We start from the raw sequence: 13,531 nt of genomic DNA on the forward strand, positions 1-13,531 counted from the left end.
TTTTTTTGTATTTTATTTAGAGACAGGGTCTTACTGATTTGCTTAGCGCCTCGCTTTTGCTGAAATTGGTTTTGACCTCGTGATCATCCTGGCTCAACCTCCTGACCCTGCTAGGATTATAGGCGTGGGCCACGGCACGGGACATGACCAGACCATTTCTAATACCAAAATAATCTTTTCAAACTAGTTGACTACGAAAAGAAATAAGAACAATCAAAAATCGGTAAAACATTTATCTAAAATAAGTTTCAACTTTATTTCTTGAGCTCACCTTCAGTGACATTATTATAACAATATGGGGAACACCAAATTGCCACTTAATTGCTACATGTTTCTGGCAGAGTTGCCACTTTACTGTCAATTTCACCTCCTTAAACTAGGACCAGTTGACATACCCCTCTCCAGTGGTGCTATTATTAATGCAGTTAAAAAGATGAGAAGTTCCTGGTAGGAAAAAAAAAAAAAAACTTTGTTAGCAGGGGGATTGCTTTCTGCACAACCAAAATTAATATCTACCAATTATTTAATTTCTTGTATGTGCTAAACACTGGATGAAAGATGTCACAAGTCTGATCTCAAATCCTTACAGCACAGTTGCCATTCAGGCATTATTATACAGAAATTCTGTATAAGGAACTGAAACTTTAAGAATGTAAATAATTTACCCAGGCACATGTCTGAGAGAGGACTCGGAATGTCACTTGCTCACACCCAGAGTTGAAATGAGGTTACAGAATTCTTTAGCTCAGGGAACCATGCAGCATAAAACCACATATATCTGCATCGTTCTGACCTCATGCTCAGATTTCTGCAGGCTCCCTAATGCCATAAAATTAATAACCTCTGAGAAAACCTTTTATATGGCAATTCTTATCTGGGGATGTATAACATTAGCAACCAACCCCCAATCAATATCATGTGTTATTCTTGTCAGCTAATGCAATCGTAACAACACAGTTTTCTATAACTCCTTTTTTTTCTTTTCATTTTTTAAGAGAGCTCTCTTATTTACTAAAAATCTTAAAACATTACCCAAAAAAAGGTACTGAGCTTGTATTTCATGTTCAGTAGATTTAAATGTGCAAACTTGGAGTGTTTTTCCCCATCTAGTGGGAAATATTTCTGTGCTGTAAATTTTTTTCTTTCTTATTATGATTATTAATGCATATTAATTGTACAAAATAATGGATTTTTCTCTTTTCTCTGCAAAAAAACCCAGATCCCTCAGACGCCTTTTGGAGGGAGCACTAATTCTAAGTGGCTAAAATTCATTCCTCATTCCCCCAGAGTGATCATCCTCATATGAGTCCAATAATCACTTTTCTTCTCATAATTGGTGTGCCTCAACATGTCTAAAGTATAGAATCCAAGATTGTCTCCAAAAACTCCGATGTTTCCCATGTGCCAACTGCCTCTCAGGTGTATGATGCCAGCAGAACCAATTTCAACATGGGAAAAATTGATGTAAAAGAAACATTTTCCAGGGCTGTGGCTGTGGCTCAGTGGTAGAGTGCTCCTCTCACATTTGTGAGGCACTGGGTTCAATTCTCAGCACCACACAAAAATAAATAAAATAAAAGTATTGTGTCCATCTACAACTAAAAAAAGAAGAATTAAGAAAAAAAAGAAACATTTTCCAGTGAACAACTGATTGTCTCTTTTTAGAGAGTACCCATATATAACTAATTCCACTTGACTTCCTACCCTTCAACTCAGTATATATCAAGTATCATTTCAAAAGCTTTTTAAATTTTATTATTATTTATTTTTATATTCATTTTCAAATAAAATATTTAATATTTCTTTTCAAGTAAAGCTCCCTGACTTTCCAAAGGAGAATTAAAGTAATTATATCACCTAAAGTCACAAAGCCTATTGGTGTCACAACCAGGCCAAAAAATACATGTGTCCTGTGTACTTCTCTGCTCTCTTCTTGCCATTATACCATGACTTTTGTGTGTGTGTGTGTGTGTGTGTGTGTGTGTCAGGGATTGAACCCAGGGGTGCTTTACCACTGAGCCACATCCCCAGCCTTTTTATATTTTATTTAGAGATAGGATTTCCATGAGTTGTTTAGGGCCTTGCTAAGTTGCTGAGGCTGGCTTTGAACTTGCAATCCTCCTGCCTCAGCCTCTGTTGCTTCTGAGTTTACAGGTGTACACCATCTACCCAGCTAGTTAAGTACCATGACTCTTGTAAGACTTTTCTGTCTAACCTCTTCTTTTCTCTGTGATGTGGTTCTATCCACCTATGTAACCCAATTGCCAAATGCAGTGTAAAATACTTAAAGTATTCATGTATTCAAGAAATGATTATGAAATACTTCAGACATTCCAGGAACTAAGGCAAACAGATAGCTCTGAAAATGACTGGCTAGGCATAAAAAAAAGAGGGCTGTCATGAAGTAGTTTACCAGCTATTATGGCTTGGCTCTGAAGTGTCCCCCAAAGCTCCGGTGTAAATGCAGGAGAGGAAATAACTAGAGTATAAGAGCTGTAACCTAATCAGTGGATTGATAGTTTGAGTGGACCAACTGGGTGGTAACCCTAGTTACATGGGCTGTGTCTGGAGGTGGGTCTTTGGGGGAATGCCTGGGAAGTATGCTTTTTTGCTGCAGCTGCTTCCTGACCTCACCCAACCCCCTCTCTCTCTCCTTCCTGACTTCCCTATAGTGACCAGTGCTCCTCCCTCTCCAACTCCGCACCCTTCAGCCATGATGTTCTGCTTCATTTGGGCACAGAGCAATAAAGCAGGCTGACCATGGACTGAACCTCTGAAACCATGAGTCAAAATAAACTTTAGCACCTGTAAGTTGTTCTTGTCAGGTATTTTGGTCACAATGATGAAAAGCTGACTAACACCAGCACTTGGGAACATGGCAACCCCATAGCAAAGTTGACCAAAAAAGACATTCATGATCAGTCTCAGTGAGTTAGACAAACTTCAAGGTCAGTTACTATGCATGTGTCCTTTGCTACCAGGAATTCATTTTTCTGGGTCACTTACCCACACATATTTATTTTCTACCTCCTCATTCAATCCTTGTCCCCTTCCTCCTATTCTTTTTATGTGCAGCAAACAGCTTCCACTAAGCTCCACAGTCGTTCAAGATATTCCCTACCAGCTCTCATCTCAATTTTCCATCCCACACTACTCCACGTGGACAGCTGTGAGTTACTGCTGTAACGCCCCATACGTTTCCAAACAACCAGAGCAGAGAATCCAACAAAGTCGAAACTGAAAGTCTCGTCCATCTCAAGACAAGTCCCAAAGAGAACCACCTGGCATGGTGGACATTACTGACCATATCATTGTCACATGCTTCTGGTTCATCACAGGTCAGATCCAGCCTCCCTTGGGAAGGCTTCATATCCTTTTCTGAAAAAAAAAAAACATGGACACGAGGCACTCTTTCTCACAGTACCACAGCATGAAGCGGTTGGAAAAGAAAAGAGCACCCAAATGCCAGGCCAGCAGGGTCCATCAAGTCAAGCCCAGAAATCAATGTAGTAATTGAAATTCCTGCCAGCACCCACACATTCAACAAGAGCCACAATAAAAACCCTAAAGCCTGTCAAGTAAGAAGATTTTCTTGTTCTTCAACAGATCCCATTGTCATTTGGATGCAAGCCACTCAGATAGCTTAATGCCATGTTCCCACTGGCAGTTATCATTTATTTCCACACAAACTCACTGAGGAGACCTGAACAAAATACAAATAAATCAACATTTTTTTTTTTTACAATAATAAAATTCATAATATGTGCTTTTCTGTCCTCCTTCTCCAAGATGTTGTTAAAACATCCCTTTTTCAATATTTTATTCCAGGGTGTAGCTTTCCCCCCACCCCCATGTTAACTAAGCAAGCTGTTTTTCAGAGCCAAAATCAAGTTCACTTGAGGGGCTGGGGTTGTGACTTGGTGGTAGAGCACTCGCCTAGCACAGGCAAGGCCCTGGGCTCAATCCTCAGCACCACATAAAAATAAATAAATAAAATAGGAGTATTGTGTTCAACTACAACTAAAAAATAAATATTAAAATTAAAAAAAAACTTCACTTCAACATTGTGAACCAACATGACTAGGTCTGATATTTTTGTAAAACACCAGACTTTAAACTATTCATTTAGCCAAAATTTTCCTATGCAAACTATAAGGCTGTCTTCTGTTAAAAAACTAAACTGCATACCTTCTAAATATTTTTGCATTGATAATTTTAATTTTATCATGTGAATACAAGCTACCTTTTGGATTGTTTCTGTTGTCTATATTCATTGGGTTTTATAATTTCCCTGTCACTTCTTGGCCACACCTACAAAGGAAGCCCACTTCTAAACTGAAAGACTTGCTATTCCAACACTACCCCAGATTTCTTTAAAGCAATCTTTGCTTCTCTGCACCATCCTTCAGCAAGGCCTCCCTGTGGGGTAAGCCCCCATTCTTTTGGTAAAAATAAATAGTGCCAAAGGCTCATTGTCTTGCTTGAGGCTTCACAGATATACCATAACTATTAGTTGGAAGAAATTGACCTCAAAGAGTCTGCTTGGGAAATTTCAAAAACACAGGCTTTCAAAACCATGATTTCAATCTTAATCCTTGCTTTAGGAATTTAAATGATTTCAATCAAATTTTTTTCTCTGCTCCAACAGAAAAAAAAAGCGGGAGGGGGGCGCCTACAGAATAGGAAAAAAATCTTTGCCAACTACTTTTCTGACAAAGGATAAATATCTAGACTATATAAATAATTCCAAAAACTTACCACCAAAACCAACAAGTAACTCAGTCAATAAATGAGCAAATGAATTAAACAGACAGTTCTCAAAAGAGGAATACAAATGATCAACAAGCATATTTAAAAAAAAATGTCAGCATCTTTAGCAATTAGGGAAATGCAAGTTAAAACTACACTGAAATTTCATCTCGCACCACTTAGAATGGCAGCCCTCAAGAATATAAATAAATGCTGACAAGGATGTGAATGGAAAGGAACACTTACACACTATTGGTGTGACCTTACATTAGTACAACCACTGTGGAAATCAGGATGGGGTTTCCTCAAAAGAGTAGGCATGGAACCACCATGTGACCCAGACATTCCTCTCCCCGGTATTTATCCAAAAGAACTGAAGTCATCATCCTCTAGCAATCCATGCACCCTCACTCTCTCTGTAGGTTTTCTCCTCATGCTCCTAGATGTTTCCTTTGCTGTATAGTTTCCTTATTTGTGACAGTTTCCAAATACCTGCAGGATAAAGGCCCATGATAGCTTTTTAATTTGATGTCATCCCATTTATTAATTCTTGGTATTACTCCTTGAGTTTTAGGAGTCCTTACTGAGGAAGTCATTTCCTGAGTCTTTTTGTCAGAATGTTGACCTTCTGCTTTCTTGTAGCAGTTGGAAAGTTTCTGGTCTGATTCCTACATCTTCTACCCATTTTGTGTTGAATTTTGTGCAGTGTGACAGACAGGGATCTAGTTTTATCCTACATATGGATATCCATTTCTCCCAGCACCAATAGAGGTCTTTGGCACTTCTGTCAAGAATCAGATGACTGTATCTGTGTGAATTTGCCGCTGTGTTTTCTATTTGATTCCATTGGTTTATGTGCTTTTTTGTTACTATAGTTCTGTAGTATAATTTAAAATTGGGTATTGTGATGCCTCCAGCATTGCTCCTTTTGCTTTAGAGTTGCTTTGGCTGTTCTAGGTCTTTTTCATATAAATTTTAGGACTGTGTTTTCTAGTTCTGTCAATGGTATCTGTTCATACCCCTCAACATCAATAAAAATTCAAAAATGTCTCCCAATGATAGGTGCTTGCTCTTCCCCTCAGGGATGTACCAAAATGAAAGTAAAAATCCCAATTACATTCCACTTAAACAAGAAATTTACAGCTTTTATTTAAAAGAAAAAAAAAAAAAAAAAAATATATATATATATATATATATATATATATATATGTACACATGTTAGGATTAGAACAGAAATTCAAACACCTGCTGCTTGTTTTCCATTTGCTCTGCAAATCCAGGCTCCTCTAGCTTTTCTGCTTTGCCTAAGGCCATGGGGACACATCCCTTTGGACTTATCAGCAGGCTCCCTTGCTCTGTAGCTTCCATTTGGGTTCAGTCAATGGTGAGTACCCAGGAAAAGATAAAAAGATGGTGGTGAGGTTAGTATGGTCCTTGGGCTCCCTCCCTGGAGGTGGGCCCCAGACTAACTGCCTCTACCCCAGGTTACAGTCCCTGGAAAATAGTTTCTTTTACACCCAAACCCCTCTCCTCACCTCTGTAGTTCTCAGGTGGTGTAGTCCCTGAGTCTGAACTATCTTAGCAGATCCTCCACAGTCAAGCCCTGCCTTTATAAATGCTGCTGCAATGCATATGTCATATACTTCCCCATAGAATCCTGCCTCATACATCAAAGATGGGTTCCAATTTACCAAACTGGCATTGTCATTTACCTGTAAAAACATTACTTTGTTGCCATTGCTACACAGCTGTCAATGTCTTATGATTGAATCTTAGGGAACACAGACACTGATTATTTAATGGGAGCACACAAGATCAGAATGTCAACAGGACTGCAGACAGTGAAGACTGAACTCAGAGGTTCCAGGGGGAAGGAGGACTCTACTGGGACTTTGACTAGAGGCCATTCAGAGGCATTCTGGCAAAGAAGTTGTCTACGTTTTGTTTATGTCCTGAGACTTTCTGAGACTGAATTTCAAGGTGATGACAAATCTGGCAGAGGAAAGTTTAAGGCAGCACAGTTCAATAGGTTGGGGGTCTGGATGGAACAAAAAGGTAGAATAACAAGGAAGTCAAAGCAGATATCAGCTCAATTCTTCTTGAGTGGGTGCTTCAACTGCTGCTGTGATCACCTCAAGACATCACAGCCCTGCTCCTCCACTCTTCCAAAACACCCTCTGACTAGGCCTTTGGTTCCAGACTGGGGATGCATCAGTGAACCTTATCCTCAAGCTCCAGCTTCTTGGACTGAGTAACTACTGGTTCCTTCAGCTCTCAGTCTGCAGACAGCCATTCTGGGACCATCCAGCTGCTGATCATGTAAGCTAATGTAATAAATCACTGATTGATTGATTGATTGATTGATTGATGATTGATTTCTGTTGGTTCTAGAGAACTCTGATACAAGGTTAACCCTTGTATAGCAAAACTGTACCTCTAGGACCCTCTGCATGCCCACTGGCCACTGGGTTCTTGGGGCTTTCATTGATGTTATCTGATGTATAGTCTTTATAGTGTTTGCCATTTTATACTAAATCAAAATGAGAGTAGCCTTGCATTGAAGAAGTCATTGTCCAGTTTTCAAAGCCAAATCAGATTTTTTGCCTCATATAACTCTAAAATGGGCTAAGTAGGAATATATTCATTCTCTTATCCAGTAGATTTGGATGCTCAGATTCTATTATTTACTAGCCGTGTGCCTTTGGCCAAAGTATTTCACTTCACTAAGATTCAGTGACCTCATCTACAAGAGTATCTGAATCATAAAGTGAAATGCATTTGAAATATCGAACACAGCACCTATTATATAGTGAGCACTCTGTAAGTATTAACTATTTTTGTCATTACATTATAATGCCCTGCAAGAGCTATAAATCCGAAGGTCAAATCTAAAAGAGTGATTTTACATTATGAATGCAGTGGATGACAAGAAGTACCTGGATGTAATTCTTTTATTCTTTAAATCTGTCCCAGGATGAGTGAAGATCATAAGATCAATTTTATAGAGATTCTATCTACTACAAAATTCTCTAGCAAGCCAGCAAAGTTCATCTTATGCACTGAAATTGAATATTTGTATTGATTACTCTAGACAAGGCAAAGAAAATGGATATAATAAAACTAGAAAAGCCAGAACCTAGAGAAACAGTTCTTGGTAGGGAATTTTATTTTAACCCTTAGATAGAAACAATAAAAAGTTAAAACTTCACTCTCTATAAAAGTGTGAAAAACTTGGGTAAAGAAGACTTAAATATTCATGTTAGACATTCCTTAGCTTCAGATGCATAATTCATGGTGTTATACTTTGACAGCATACCTTTAAAAAAATGTCATGTGGCAGATTGTACTTTTTAAAGAGAAATTCAGTATAATTTCCTATCCTCTATGCTCTTCTGCTATTTGACTTGGCACTCCCCCATTAAGAGATATTTATATTTTTTCACCCTTTGAAGTCAAACTGTGCCCTACAATTGCTTCGATTAACTCAATGTGGGAAATGCAATTCTGTGCCATTTGCAGATGTGATCATTAACTGCCCTAGCAACTATTATAGATTAAAAAAAAAAAAAAAAGTCTAAGCCAAATGGAGAAGCCAGGTGTTGGCCCTCAGTTGACCATGGAGCTCCCAGCCCACAGCCATCATCAGCTGCCTGTGACTAGACGGCTAACCTGGATGTCAAGTCCAATCAAACTTTGAGATGATTCTATCTCCCACCTCCACTAGACTATAACCCAGGAGACTGCAGGGGAGAGCTGCCCACTGAGATCAGTCAACTCATATGACTGTAAGAGACAATAATAAACTGTTTGGTGCCAGGTCTCAGACTGCACTTTAATCACTGCAGGAGTGAAAGACCTGACAGGCCTTTGGCCAACCTCTCTCTTGGGCTGCCCGTGAGACTCCCTCCTGCTCCTCTCTTCACCAGTCTGCCTCTGCCATGCCTGCCGTTCTGCTCTGTTTCCTTGCAGTTGGGATTTCCACCCGCTCCCTTTTCTTTTCCACAAATGTTCTTTCTGTCCTTGGATTGATCCCAGACCCCAGGGTCTCCATCCCCTCTTACTTCTTAAGTGTCTCAAATTGGGGAGTGGAGGGACATGGCAGAGGCAGGGATTGTGGAGGCTGCAGAATAGCAAATGCCACCATTTTCGGCTCTGCAGAGCCTGGAGAACCCCATCAGTGGTGGCCCCCCAGGCTGACAAAGGGGCCCAGTGTTGGGTCTGGTGTGTGGCACCGAGAAACCAGTGTGAACCAGTGAACAAGGCAAACAAGCCAGGCTGTCACCTCCCTCTGCCTGCAGGGTAAGTGGTCTGTGAGTGCCGAGGTCTGAGGAGGGGCCAGGCCACACACCTCACGACGTGATTGCTCCCCATTCCTGTCTCTTCCCTGACCCCAATGACGGGGCTCATAGAGCATGGGTGTAGGGACTGTTCCTGATGTACCCAGAGCTGCTGGTCATGCTGTCCAGCCTGGGGTTCAAGGCCTGATAATGATATATCAAAGGATGTAGCAATTTGCTGTTCTTGCTATAAGGGGTGGGGGTTGAGGGGAGCCCTGGCAATGTTTCTATTGGCTCTCGCCCTTGATAACAACCAGCGCCAAGGTTACTAGTCCCTCCAGGATGTGGCAGCTGTTGAGCTCTCCCCAGCTCCCACACGTATTGGGATGAAGTGTGAGTAAGGAGTGAAGGCAAAGACAAAAGCACATGGAGACAAGAACACGGCTGCAAATCATCTAGATGGCTCCGTAGAGTGTTTTCAGAGGAGTGTGAAAGACAGGAATCAAAAGTAGAAATGAGCCTGGTGTGGTGGTTCAGGCCTGTAATCCCAGCAGCTCAGGAGGCTGAGGCAGGAGGATCACGAGTTCCAAGCCAGGTTCAGCAAAAGTGAGGCACTAAGCAACTCAGTGAGACCCTGTCTCTAAATAAAATACAAAATAGGGCTGGGGATGTGGCTCAGTGGTCAAGTGCCCCTGATTTCAATCCCTGGTATCAAGAAAAAAAAAAAGTATAAACTGGAGATGTAAAGGAAGTTAAATATGGCTATAAGTATGAGGACATCTCTGGTAAGGAAGGTTGAAAAGAAAAGAGGATATTTTGGGATAAGAAAAGATTTTGTACGTTGAAAGAAGATTTTGTCCAGAAGTGAAATGACTTCATTGTCTCAAAGTAGGAAAAGAAAGATAAGGGTAAAGTCAGAAGACTAAAGCCAGTTGCAGAGAGTCTGAGTAAGAAGACATAGAAGGTTCGTGGAGGACGAAGCTCATGAAAGTAAGTTTGGCATGTGTGACGTATCGGGCAAAAGAAATGAAAAAGAGCAGAAAATACAGCATCAAAGAGGAAAGGGCTAGGAAGAGCATCAGGGAATGCACCACTCCTCAGGAAACAAGGCGGAGATCGAGGAACAAGCAGAGAGGGGTGCTGTGGGCCCAGGACGTGACACCCTGCCCGCCTCTTGTACCTTCCTTTCCTCTGGGGCAAGCACCCACTACAGCTTTGTCACCTGGGCTGGGCATTTTGCAGTGACCTATTTACCTCCATAATTACAGGTTTCTGCCTCCAGCAGAGGGTGAGGAATTTCACAGGAGCAACAATCCTGACCTACAATAGGGAAGAAGGTCCCCAGAATATAGATGCCAAGGCCTAGGCCCATATCTGGGTGATAGGTGGCAGACAGGCATGAGCAGTGGGAACAAGAGGTCCAGGGATAGTTCTGTGGACTGGGCCTCCTATGTTGGCTACCCACAAGCTTTCTTTTGAAAGGCAGCTTGCCTGAGGCCACTCTGGCCCAGGCTGACTTTAGTCAATAGGATTTACTGCATTTCTCAGCAAACATCTTGTTATCAGCAGAAGAAATGCAGGCCCAAAAGTCTCCTCCCTGCTAATAAGGACAAGGTTTACCCTGAGGGGGGCACTTTTGTGACCTTTCTACAGACCAGATTCCAGCACTCAGGGAGACAGGATAATTAGAAGCAAAGTCCCCAACCATAGAATCTATAAGAACTGATTGCCTCAGGCCAAAGGGACTCAGAGTTGACTTAGATCTTTAACATTTCCTTAAAATAGTAAAATCTCCCCTCCACAGGATAAGAACATGTGTAGTATGGACTTGAAATTCTGATGCAATCCTGCTGTCAATTGAAAGTCAAGAGGTGGACCTGGGAGGGACTATGGAAACTTCCCTGGGAACCCTAATAAAATTGGAGGGCAGGAGGGGCGCACCATTCCTTTCCTCTCTAAGAGGATTCACATTATTTCCCTTCCTCCCTTGAAAGAGTTCCCCTTTCCCCTTTCTCTCTTCTATTAAACTCATGCCTGTTACTTTGTGCAACCCATGTGAAATCTTCCCTGTGTGGTCACAAGAATCAGTGACAGAGGATATCTGCATTTACTTTGGTTCCACAGACGGCATTGCTCTGTATCACAGTCAGAAAATGAAATAGGATTTGCAGGCTTTCAATATCTCCAACTGGGAAGGACAGAGGTCCTGTGCTCAGGACAACCTGTAACAGCACATAGGGCCAGAACAATGACCCAGGGAAGGGTGGAGTACCCCGTAACTGTGCTTAAGGCCAGAGCCCTTTGGAGTGGTGGACAGATTCTAAATTGAGAAGGACAGAATACATACCTCACTCTCTCACATGCACTTTGTCTTTCTTTTCCAAATGGGTGCCCAGATGTTCATACCCTGAGATTCACCTTCCAGAGAAATTGGGATTATTCTAAAGCAGAGGATTTAAGAAAAGGAAATCAATTTGTTCTCTGCAATACAACTTGACCCCTACATTAAATATTGAGTCTTATTCTCTAAATGGGAAGGAAAATGGCATTTCTTCTGTTGTTTTTGTCATTGTTGTTTTTGTTGTACCAGGGATTGAACTCAGGGGCATTTAATCATGAGCTACATCCCCAGAATCCCCAGACCTTTTTTTTTTTTTTTTTTTTTTTTTAATGCAGGGTCTCACTAAGTTGCTTAGTGCCTCTCTAAATTGCTGAGGCTGGCCTAAAACTTGTGATCCTCCTGCCTCAACCTCCCAAGTCCCTGGGATCACAAACATGTGCCACCACAAAAATTGGTTACTCAAGGGTTGTTTTCTTAAGCAATTATTCAAGGACTAACCCTCAAACTCACTTAGGACTAAAGGGGAAAAAAATGATCTTCTCCTTAGAGGGTCCTAAAAAGGGGGATGAACAGTGGTGATGGTTGACCCAGACTTGTCCCATAGCAACAAGTGACCATCTGAACCAGTGACTCAGTGTCAGCCATGATTGGCATGCTGGCTTCTTTGTATGTTAAATGTATTTATAAAATGGGAAGCTTGGGAAAGCACCCTACCAAACAGATGTCTGCCAAGCTATAACTGGAGGAACAGCTTTTTTCAGGTTTATGTTTGTGAGCTTTGAATTCTATCATGACTATCATCTTTGAGTAAACAGAATTAAATGTGCCCAAATACTTGGCATTGCACACTGTGCCACTCTTATCATTATGAACTGAACGTGTTTTTACACTTTTAATTTCATTTTGTATTTTCCATGTAAAAGTGTGTTATCTGTTAATATTTTCCAGAAGTATGACTTCTAATAGAATATTCTGTAGTAATTTGAGCTAATAAGCCATAACCTACCGGACAGATAGGACTCCCAGTTCTAAAACTGACCCCAAATAAATGGAAGGGATAGCTGTGAATTACAAAAGTTAAAATTAATTCCCACTTCAAGACTGGTGTAACTGACCTTCTGGTTGTTCATCAACCAAAATATGGAGACGAAATCCAAGGAAAATAAGAGGGCTAACAAAATAGCCAATATTTTGCCCTTTGCCTTCTGGGGTCAAGCAAGACTCGGGGATTCACAGGATCTCTCCAGGGACCCAAAAATTCCAGTGAGTCACTCAACCTCCAAATCAGGGCACTCATAAGAACCCTAGAGAACAAGGCCAACTTGTGTACATTTTATAAAGAAGAGTGTCTTTTGAAAGAGAAATGTCCCTAACACTTCTAAGGTAAGCCTCATGTGGTCAGTAAGACCCTGACCCATCTTGGAAGATGGCATAATGGGTAAGAAAAAATACAAAAGGAACACAAGAGGCTTCTCACAAGTTCCTAAAATGACCCTGAGGAGTCTCAGCTGACCTCAACAGCAGCAAGGAAAGAGGTTAATTTTGGCCAGCATAGGGTCACCTACTTAGTCTTAAACACTCAATAGGAAAGTATAACCAAAGATAAATTTACTAATGTGCAGGTAAAAGAAAAGTCAAAAAACAGTCATGCGTGGATTTACAAGAGAAAAACAACGGCCCTTTCAAATGTAGTTTAAGATGTGCATTTGTACCAGTCCTACCAAAAGTAAAATGGGGTCTAAACATAAGTACCTGATGATAACCATCAACAGAGACTCATAAAATCATGTTTGTCCTGAACTAATTCAAGTATGATCTAACAGACCTGTTTTTCAATAAAATTCTAGATCCTGGGGCTGGGGATGTAGCTTAGTGACAGAGTATTTATCTAGTATGTATGAGGCCCTGGGTTCAATTCTCAGTACCAAAACAAAACAAATCATTTAGAATAAAAGTCTAGATCCTGAGATGTATAAAGATGGAAAACTATTAAAGCTTACTTACCTAACTTCACTTGGCTATTACTACTATTAGGACCTTTGGCTACTATACTTCTTAATCTCCCAGTAAAAACTATATCTTTCAGGTTGCAGTAGTCCCCTTACAACGTCCCCAGACTCTGAATTGCTCCAAAGACTTGCCTCCAGGTTAGCCCTTCTGTAAT

At 40.9% G+C, this 13,531-nt stretch overlaps 1 long non-coding RNA gene across 1 annotated transcript; it reads right to left on the reverse strand.

Moving 5' to 3' along the window:
* Window positions 1-226: 226 nt before the first annotated feature.
* Window positions 227-3,385, reverse strand: LOC125612857. Its single transcript, XR_007343331.1, has 2 exons — window positions 3,305-3,385; window positions 227-444 (listed from the first exon to the last, which is right to left on the reverse strand). It is a non-coding gene; the product is annotated as an uncharacterized LOC125612857 (long non-coding RNA).
* Between the last annotated feature and the right edge of the window lie 10,146 nt (window positions 3,386-13,531).

The sequence above is a fragment of the Marmota marmota genome, unplaced genomic scaffold (genome assembly GCF_001458135.2).
Source record: "Marmota marmota marmota unplaced genomic scaffold, marMar, whole genome shotgun sequence".
Taxonomy (NCBI): domain Eukaryota; kingdom Metazoa; phylum Chordata; class Mammalia; order Rodentia; family Sciuridae; genus Marmota; species Marmota marmota.